At 35.4% G+C, this 11,158-nt stretch overlaps 1 pseudogene; it reads left to right on the top strand.

The window, feature by feature from the left end:
- Positions 1-6,444: 6,444 nt before the first annotated feature.
- On the top strand, positions 6,445-6,934 carry LOC111439874 (annotated as a pseudogene).
- Positions 6,935-11,158: the final 4,224 nt, after the last annotated feature.

Here is an 11,158-nt window from a genome sequence, read left to right as displayed (position 1 = left end):
CACATATACAAAATCCCTCCCAAGTTTAGTCACTCACCGGATTCCACAATCCCGTTCTAAGGCCGGAGGATAGTGGAGAAGACACTAGTGGTGGTTCGAAACCGGTTCGTGAGGCAAAACGTGTTTGAACTACAAAAGGTTAGTATTTAAACTCATTAAGTTTTAATACTTATGAACATGCTAGTGATTTACAATAATTGATGTTCTAAAAGTGCCTAAGATCCAAATTGCTTCCGCATGTGTTATATTAACACCATCAGACATGAGGCGGTGTGCCAGTAAGGACGCTGGACCCCAAAGGGGGTGGATTTGGGGCGGTCTCACATCAATTAGAGGAAGGAAAGAGTGCCAGCGAGGACGCTGGGCCCCGAAGGGGGGTGGATTGTGATGTCCCACATTGATTGGGGAAGAGAACAAACCACCATTTATAAGGGTGTGGAAACCTTCCCCTAGCAGACGCGTTTAAAGCCTTGAGGGGAAGCCCGAAAGGGAAAGCCCAAAGAGAACAATATCTGCTAGCGGTGGATTTGGGTCGTTACACCATGCCTCCTCCGGGGTTCTGTCTTGAACTACAAGCGTAGGACTTCTGTTGAGAATATGCGCTGCCCAATTGAAAGCCTCTGGCCAAAAAGTTTTTGGAGCTTGTCCGTTAGTGAGAAAACTTTGCTCCATATTCATGATTGTTCGATTTTTTCTTTCTACCAATCCGTTTTTCATTGGTGTGTGGGCTACAGTGAGTTGTCAATGTATTCCATGATTTGAGCATAACTCAATAAACTTATGCGAACTCTCCACCCCTAATAGTTCTCAAACTTAAAATATTTGTCCCAGTTTTTTTCTCCACCTTTGTTTTGAAAAGTTGGAACATTAGAAGGCCTATGATTTTTCTATTAAGAAAAGTACCCTAAATTTTCTGCTGAAATCATCAATAAAAGTTAGAATATTACCTTTTGTGGCTGTTTGACATAGGTGTAATTGGACCACATATATCTGAACGAAGAAGTTGAAGTGGCTTTGATGCTCTCCACATACTTTCTCGTGGAAAGGGTCTTCTATTTTGCTTTCTCAACAAATAATCTTGGCATAATAAATTAGAACATACCAGTTCTTGCTAGCCATGAACCATCTGCTTGTGTTTTAGAGTTTTGAGGCCTTCAAAACTTAAGTGACCATACCAGTAGTGGGAGAGATTTTCCAAAATTGTGTGTAAGAGTGTAACTTGGGAGACATTATTAACTTGGAGCTGAATGCATCCTTTTCCTGTCACACCAATGCTGGAGTTGTCACCTAGCTTTACATACTTGCGAAAGCCTTCATCTAGTTTTGAAAAGAATTCTTTATATCCGCACATGTGTTCGTTGCAGCTTGAATCTAAGAACCATGCCGCTTCTTCGGATTCTTTTTCAACATGGTTGTAAGAAGCAATTCTTTTGTTGTTACAGCTTCTGGAGCTTTAATTTCAGATAAACAACATGTTGATTCCTCCTTTTGTTCTACCTTCTCTTCAACATATGCCACGAGAAGCAGTGGTTTAGAAGTTTCTGCAAAATGAGCCTGTGATTCCTTTCCCTTATTCTTCTTGGGACATTCGTACTGAAAATTACAATAAAAACACTCAACAAGAATTTTGTTAAAACCTGGTCTCTCACATGCTCGTCCTTTACCTCGAAATGTGCCACCTACACGATTTATTCTCCCTGTACTGCTCTTCCAAAATATGTCTTTGCATACGTTGTTCATGAACCAATATACTACTATGCAATTTATCAATGGTCATGATGTCCAAATCGTTGGATTATTCAATGGAGCAAGCCACTTAATCAAACTTTGAAGTCATGGAGTGCATAGTTTTCTTAGTAATGCTAACATCATTCATCTTTTCACCACGAAAATGCATTTTATTAGCAATGGTGAGAGTATGAGGAAAAATTAATAAAAAACAGCCTCACCTTCCTTCATATGAAGAGTCTCAAAGTCCTTGAGCATAGTAGTTGTGCTCATTTCACCTTTGTATTTCCTTGGAATTTTTTCTTCATTGAATCCCAAATTTCTTTCGAAGTTTCTTTATCAAAAATAGTCTCTAGAATTGAGCGATCGATGGGCTGGAAAAGGTAGTTCATAGCTCTTAAGTCATTCAATTTTTGATCTGCTACCTCCTCCTTTTGTTCATCTGAGCAAGCAGATAGTAGTGACCAACAAATTTTGGTATTGATGGTTGACAATTATCATGAAAATTTGGTTCGTGAACCTTTGAATTCTTAAACACTTTTGAAATATTGATTATTTCAATTCCTGAATCTATTGGATTCATTAGGTGCACTCCTTTTTTTTTTCTTTGCTTATGAAATATTATTGTCTTTATTATGATATTTTATCATTTTCTTAAATATTTAAAATTATTTATTTAAGATTTTAAAATAATTGTTATTATAGTCGAGAAATCATGGGAAACTCGATCTCCATGAATTCACCATAGATAATCTGCCCCGGTCCCCTAAAAAATGAATGAAAAAATTTACGAAGATAAAGATTAAAATAAGTGGGAGTTGTATGCTTATAATCCTTGAATTGAGTATGATATATATGTTAATATGTTTTTGTGTATCTTGAGCATGTCTGGCTTGTGTGTAAGAAACATGATGTATTGTAAGTCGTGGTATGTTGTTTAATAGCTTCTGATGTCTGAGCTACTTACTAAGTACGTGTGGTTAAGTATTGACTCATGAATTGATTATGCAAGTGATTAAAGTCTCTATAGGATTAGTGATACGAAATACAAGACATGATAAGGGATCGACGAAAGCTAGTTGTTTCAGCTTAGTTTATTTATCTTTAATGGTCGGTTTTAGCGTTGTAATCTGAGTACGTTTTGTTTCTAAACTTTGAGTTGGAAGTTTATCGTTGGAATTGTTAAACACTTGTTTTAGAGTGGCTTGCTTGCTTTTGAGTTCCGATTTTCAATCTTTCGATGATCTTTCTGGCAGAGTGACTACCAATGGTATCCGTGGTGACTGTGCTTATCTAATGAGTTATGTTAGGATGAGCTGGAAAAATCTTTTGGATCCCCAAGTGTCTTTGACCCAAGCAACTGGTATAGAGTTCATAACCCAACTCAACCTAAACATGCTATTTTTGGGTTTGATTAGTTGGGTTGTCATAATTTGAAACTCAATCTAACCCTTAAAATTTGGATGCTACACCTCCTGACTTGGACCCCATAAACCAACACAAGCTCTTCTAACATGCTTGTAAGAGTGAAGATATGAGAATCCCATGTTAGGTGGGGACACAATCCCACATTAGTTGTGGAGGAGAACAAAACACTAAGGGTGTGGAAACCTTTTCCTAGCCTAAGCGTTTTAAAGCCTCGAGGGGAAGCCCGAAAGGGAAAGCCCAAAGAGAACAATATTTGCTAACGGTGCGCTTGGGCTTGTGCCGTTACAAATGGTATCAGAGTTAGACACTGGGTAGTGTGCCAATAAGGATGTTGGCCCCGAAGGGGGGGGGTGGATTTCGTGGGGGTCCCACATTAAAGGGGGTGGATTGTGAGAATCCCATGAGGGGAAGCCCGAGAGGGAAAGCCCAAAGAGGACAAGGATTTGGTGGGGTTCTCACGTTGAAGGGGGTGAATTGTGAGAATCTCACATTATGGGGAAGCCCGAAAGGGAAAGCCTAAAGAGGACAATATTTGCTAGCTAGCGATGGGCTTAGACTTGTGGATTGTGTCATGGTTATACTTATCCAAGGCGTGTTGTCTATGGTCACATGTCAGATGTTCTAATCATGCTTATCTAGGATGGATTGTCTATGACCGCATGCCCTATCCCTTTTACTGCTTTCATTTTAGACAAGTCTTTACTATTTCATGTGGTGCAACATGAGTGTGTATACCATTCACCAAAACCATGACTACACCCAGAAGAGCTAAAATGCCCCATAAAGGGATGCGACTAATTGTCAATTCTTCCTCCCTAAGTTATACGACATTTAAGCTGTGATGTTTCTTTGCTTACTGCCATACAATGTTGCTTTCTTCGATTCTTTCAAATTATTTTCAAATTTATTTACTCACTCACGTTTTTTAAAACATTTCTCGCAAACGTGACCTGAGCCTCGAGCATACGTCGATATTGTTTACAAAGTTCGAATTTCTCATGACTGACTTGTTCCCTAGATTAGAACAAGTGTTCCACAATCCTCATCCCACTACTGCAGAAGTGCGATTATGACATAATGTGGCAAACACCAAACCATGGTGCAATTTTCTCTATTTTGCACGTCACCTCTTCCCACCACATCATTGTATAATTTTCTTTATTTTTTAGGTCACCTCATGCAAAAGAATTTACCGTTGAAGCATATAAGGCTCGGTGAGATTTTTAATCCTTAAATTTGAACATCAACCAACTAAATTATACGTCCATCAGTTCAATATCAACATTAAAAGTGAATCAACATTTTATCAAAATCGAACCCAAAAAATCTACAAAAATATACGTAAATTAATCACAAGAAATTAAATACTCTCTATGAATTCTTTATTTTTTAAAAAAATATATCGATATTGAGATTTTATCAATAAATACAAGACCACGACTGATAAGATAAGGAATCAATACAAGGGGAATAAGATTTGGATTACCTTGTTGATCGAATATCTCAAGACAAGAACATTTTGTTTGAGATTCGAATCACTCCAGAAGCAAGATCGATCATGTCTAGCTTCAATGATTCTTGTTGATCAAATATCTAAAGACAAGAACACTTGTTTGAGATTCGAATCACTCCACAAGCAAGATTGATCATGTCGAGCTTGAATGATTCTACATGCAACCTAAACTACATAGAGTTGCAAAGAAACGTAGCCATTGGCTAAAGAAAAGCACAAATGCTTCTTTTGATATATCTTCTAAGTCCGATTACAAATACAACATAGATGGCTTTATATAGCCTCAAAATGAAACTATTAAAGGCATTCCAAAAGTTGTAACATTCACACTTTATGGCCATAATTAGCGATTATGTAAATGTAACCGAAATTAAATAAAAAGTCTTAAAACACAATAACTCTAAATTATAACCCACCCAAAATTTACAACAATCAAACTTTATTCTTCTTCAATGTAGCATGAATTGAAACATCTTTTGATTATTTTGATAACCTTTTCTCCACATCTTCATTGAAGCATATTGTATGATTGATGTCTCTTGGTTCATATCATTCTCCACTTCTTCAAGAGGATTCGTCCTCGAATCTATTTGTGAAACTTTGCTGCAAAAAATAAGTTATGGAAATACAAAGGACCTCACAACACTCTCTCACGTGTATACACTCAAGGAATTTTAGGTCACTCTGTTTGCACTCATTTACACAAATGAAGCTCTCATTCTCACCTCTCAAAATTTTAAATAGAGCAAAGATTGAATTTTGAACTTTGGGTCGATTAAAAATTAAAAAGATGAAAATAAATAAAAATTAAATTGAGAAGAAACGCAAAGGAAACATATATCCGATCTTGAGCCTGAAGCTCTGATACCAAATGATAAGATAAGGAATCAATACAAGGGGAATAAGATTCGGATTACCTTGTTGATCGAATATCTCAAGACAAGAACATTTTGTTTGAGATTCGAATCACTCCAGAAGCAAGATCGATCATGTCTAGCTTCAATGATTCTTGTTGATCAAATATCTCAAGACAAGAACACTTGTTTGAGATTCGAATCACTCCACAAGCAAGATTGATCATGTCGAGCTTGAATGATTCTACATGCAACCTAAACTACATAGAGTTGCAAAGAAACGTAGCCATTGGCTAAAGAAAAGCACAAATGCTTCTTTTGATATATCTTCTAAGTCTGATTACAAATACAACATAGATGGCTTATATATAGCCTCAAAATGAAACTATTAAAGGCATTCCAAAAGTTGTAACATTCACACTTTATGGTCATAATTAGCCATTATGTAAATGTAACCGAAATTAAATAAAAAGTCTTAAAACACAATAACTCTAAATTATAACCCACCCAAAATTTACAACAATCAAACTTTATTCTTCTTCAATGTAGCATGAATTGAAACATCTTTTGATTATTTTGATAACCTTTTCTTCACATCTTCATTGAAGCATATTGTATGATTGATGTCTCTTGGTTCATATCAACGACATTTTCGTCAACATCGACATTTAAAACATTGCACGCGTCTTCATATTTATTTATAACCACATGGATTTTGGGATATCAAAAGACGAGTTGGAGAAGTGAATTTTGGTCAACGGAGTTGACCAAGTCTCTTTTTCGTAAAAAAATAAAAGTAAAAGTAAAAATAGCATTTTCTTGTGAATAACACAATTTTTTACTTTTTAATTTATTCTTTCCCTTTTTTTTTTCTTCTCTCTTTCAATTCTCAAAGTTCTTTCCTAATAAGGTAGCATTGAGATGGAGAAGGGAGGCAGCCAAAGTTGTGTCGTGTGTACACCTTTGACGACGTTCATACAGACCGACATGACAACGTTTCGAGAGGTTGTACAACGTCTAATCGGGCCATCAGAAACCCACACGCCACCATCGAAAGCAGTTGGATCAAAGAGGTCAACTACGACCTCCAAACTCCATGAAAGGAGACACTTGACTAGACCAAAAGTTGCAAATTGTGAAACCATGTCCTTCCCATTTCAAGTCGGACAAGCATCCTAGCTACGTTACGAGCCCGGTCAGGACGCCTTTGAAGATCTTGTCAAAGCTGTCGATGGGGGAGGACGAGAAGGAGTCGAATAAGGTGGAAGAAGAGAAGGCAATCAAAGAAAGGGGATTCTATTTGCATCCATCTCTAAGGTCAAAGCTTGGCTATGCTCAACCAGAGTTGCTTTCATTATTTCCTTTGGAATCTCCCAAACCAACTCAGCGCAATGAAACAAAAAAGAATTAATCATTTAGTCCCTAAGAATATATTGTTTTAGTTTCAAATTTACTCTTTTGATACATGATTGTTAAAATTGGTTCATGAAAAACTTCTTCCTAGTAGACACGTTCTAAAACTATGAGTTGACGGTGATTATAACGAGCCAAAAGTGAACAATATTTGCTAGCGTTGGGCTTGGACGGTTACAAATGGTATTAGAGTCAGACACTGAACAGTGTGTCAACGAGGACTCTAGCTTTCAAGGGAGTGGATTATGAGATCCCCCACATCGGTTGGAGAGGGTAACGAAGCATCCCTTATAAGGGTGTGAAAACCTCTTCTCAGTAGATGCATTTTATAATCGTGTGGTTGACGTGGATACGTAATAGGCCAAGCGGACAATATCTACTAGTGGTGAGCTTGGATCGTTACAAATAGTATTAGAGACAGATACCGAACAATGTGCTAGCGACGATGCTAGTCTCCAAGAGAGGTGGATTGTAGATCCGACATTGGTTGGAGAGGGGAACGAAACATCCCTTATAAGGGTGTGGAAACCTCTCCTTAGTAGACGTGTTTTAAAACTGAGGTTGACGTGGATATGTAACGGGCCAAAGCACACAATATCTATTAATAGTGGGTTTGAGCTGGTATAACATAATATTTAGTAAGTATAACGCCCACATGTATGAGTCTACATTAGGGGTCGTTTTTACCTAATTAAACATTTTCATCAAAAAAAGGGATCAAATTGAAGTTCCTGAAAATGAACAAATTCTACCTAAAACAACCAAACATATGTACTTTATTTATATATATATATATATATATATATATATAATAGATAAAGATTTGATAGAAATATATTTGTTAGATTATATCCCGTAGTTTAAATGTTTGGAAGCCATATTTAGTAAATTGAAACCATATATATATAACGGGTTTGCTCTCAAAAACTACTTTCTTTGTTTTCTATATTATATCTGGTTGTACATACTTGAAGTCATTGCTAAAACCTTTAACCAATATTTCTCCTTGTATTTTCTCGTTCCTGTTCTTTGTGTTCATCCTGATTGAATGTGTGCGTTGTTGAGCGATCCTAACAACTGGTATCGATTCTAACAATAACTTGTATTCTATTTAAACGTGCGAACTTTAATGAATATTGAATTTTTAATCCCAGTTTTGTTTCTCATTCTTAACCAATTTGTTTTATTTATTTATTTTGACAATGTTCTATCCACCATCCCATGAGCTTAAAAACAACGAGCAAGAAATTTGTTTCAATTATTTTATTATTTTTATTAATTAAACTTGTTTTGGCAATAATAATGATTTATAATGTGTCCCTAATTAATTAATGGATCTACCTATACTAAAAATATCTCCAAGTCTTAACAATAATTTTCGGAACAAAAACTAAGGGATGAAGTTAGATGAACTAAATTGTTATAAAATTGAAAGTAAAAGGACAGAAATTACTATTTTCACAAAAATTAAACGAATAAAAAGTGATTTGTAACAAAGAAAATAAACCGAATTGATTGTAAAATTTGTACCAAAATAGCAAAATAACCCAATAAAGTAGATGAGCTCGTAATTTGGTTGTAATATTTATTAAATTAGAAAACTAATTATGATGTATTTGTTAAAGAAATGTATATTTAAACCTCCTCTACCTCAATTCTTTGCAATTCACTCAACAAAACTACACTTTGCATTCTCTCTAAAAACATGACAAAGATTTCTCCTTCGCGCATCGCTATCGTTGTTGTTCTTATCTTTGCCGGTTCTCTTCTTCATATAGATTATATCTTATTATGAGTATTACAAACATTATCGTCATCCATATCTGATATATCGCAAGGCTTTGATGTTCATACATGGGATTATCGTAATCGTTAAAATGATTTAGCCTTACAATTTTGATGTTAATAGTTTATGGATGTTGTAGTTTTCTTACTTGACATGTTTTTACCTGCGTAGTGTTTAATTATTTTTAATTTTAATTTTGTAGTAGCAATGACTTTGGTATGTGAAGGAGTCTCGACGGCCGAAAGATGTGAAGAAAGATTGTATGATCAGGGGTGCATACTCGATGATTGTGGAAAAAAATGTTGGGAAAAGCACCAAGAAGTCTCACATACGTGCATACCTTTTGATCGTGCGCAAACCATCTATGCTTGTTATTGTTTTTTTAATTGCGCTTAAAATTAATTTTGAGGCGTCTTTGTATCTAAGACATACTAAATAATCTTGCCCAAACTATCTATGCTTGTTGTGTGTCCTCTTGATTTGCATGGATAATAATGACTTTTGTAAGAATTCAATATGTTTACCATTTTGAAGATTTGACGAAATTTGGACATTCATACGGAAAATGACCAAGGTCATGTTAATAAAAACACTCAACAAGAGTTTTGTTAAAACCTGGTCTCTTACGTCCTTGTCCTTTAGCTCAAAATGTGCCACCTACACGATTTACTCTCCCTTTACTGCTCTTCCAAAATATGTCTTTGCATACGATGTTCATGAACCAATATACTACTATGCAATTCATCAATGGTCATGATGTCCAAATCGTTGGATTATTCATTGGAGCAAGTCACTTACTCAAACTTTGAAGTCATGGAGTGCATAGTTTTTTTAATAATGCTAACATCATTAATATTTTCACTACGAAAATTCATTTTATTAGCAATGGTGAGAGTACGAGGAAAAATTAATAAAAAACAGTCTCAAAGTCCTTGAGCAGAGTAGTTGTGCTCATTTCACCTTTGTATTTCCTTGGAATTTTTTCTTCAAATAATCCCAAATTTCTTTCGAATTTTCTTTATCCAAAAGTCTCTAGAATTGAGCGATCCATGGACTAGAAAAGGTAGTTCTTAGCTCTTAAGTCATTCAATTTCTGATCTGCTACCTCCTCCTTCTGTTCATTTGAGTAAGCAGATACTAGTGACCAACAAATTTTGGTCTTGCTGGTTGAACAAAACTGCCTTCTGCCTTCAATAGTCATCTTTAGCTGTAGCTGAAAGAGACAAGGCTCTGATACCATGTTAGGAATCACGGCTCTCCACAATGGTATGATATTGTCCACTTTATATATAAGCTCTCATGGCTTTTTTTGAGCTTCCCCAAAAGACCTCATACGAATGAGATGTATTCCTTACTTATAAAACCGCATGATCATTCCCTAAATTAGCTATTGTGGGACTCCCTCCCAACAATGCTCCACAATCTTCCTCTCGAACAAAGTTCTAGAATAAAGTACACTATAAAGCCTCTCCTGAAAATCGCTTTCGTAGATGTATTCCTACAAGCTTACATTGAAAATCGTGTTATAAAAATTTGGTTCCATAACTATTTGATTTTTTTACTTTTGAAAATTAGCTTTTTGAACACTAATTTCACTTATGTTGTGTTAAACACGTGTTTTTTTATTTTAAAATAAGTCAATTTTAAATTAATGAATTGAGATCAAATTTTATATTTGAAATATATTTTTCTTTATGAACTTAATCCAAACACATGACTTAACTATGGTAAGAAATACTATTAAGTGAGTCGAGTACTGGGATCAGTGAACGTAAACACATGCAATCATGATTAGGGACCTATCATTTAAAACCATCGTATAGGTAGTCTCTAGTTGGAAAAAATTGGATGTGTAGAACTTCCTTACACACGTGCGAGCGTGAGCCCACTAGGTGGCTCGCACACCCCCTAGGCTCATCATTGTCGGGCTAGCTGGCTGTAGCCGAACGTCCGGAGGTACAGCAAACCCTCAAATATCATGCAAGGCATGATCATATCATCATCATCATAGTGTACGCGTCCGTACTCATCATCATAAAAGAGGAAGTTTCCCGATGTAAATGAACATACAATATGTATGAGGTCCCTACAACTTTCATCTTAAATCAGTCATATGTATAAGTTTTCATACATGCATCAATTATAACATCATTTAGGGGTTATGTATTAGAAAACTATTCATCATAATGCAACGCGACATTTCATACATGCATATCACTAAATTTAACCATGGTCCATGTGTTAAAGTTCATGCAGACATTAGACACTTTGCATGATTAGAGTCATATATGTTTATACATACATATTATATATATATATATATATATATATATATATATATATATATATATATATTATTTTTATTAAAGATCATTGTTAGTGGTTGAGTGTCGGTTTGTTTTTTTTAATTTTATTTATACTTTTTTTTTTTTTTTT

This window comes from Cucurbita moschata, unplaced genomic scaffold (genome assembly GCF_002738365.1).
Source record: "Cucurbita moschata cultivar Rifu unplaced genomic scaffold, Cmos_1.0 Cmo_Scf00113, whole genome shotgun sequence".
Classification (NCBI taxonomy): Eukaryota; Viridiplantae; Streptophyta; class Magnoliopsida; order Cucurbitales; family Cucurbitaceae; genus Cucurbita; species Cucurbita moschata.
This window is presented reverse-complemented; position numbering and strand designations above follow the sequence as displayed.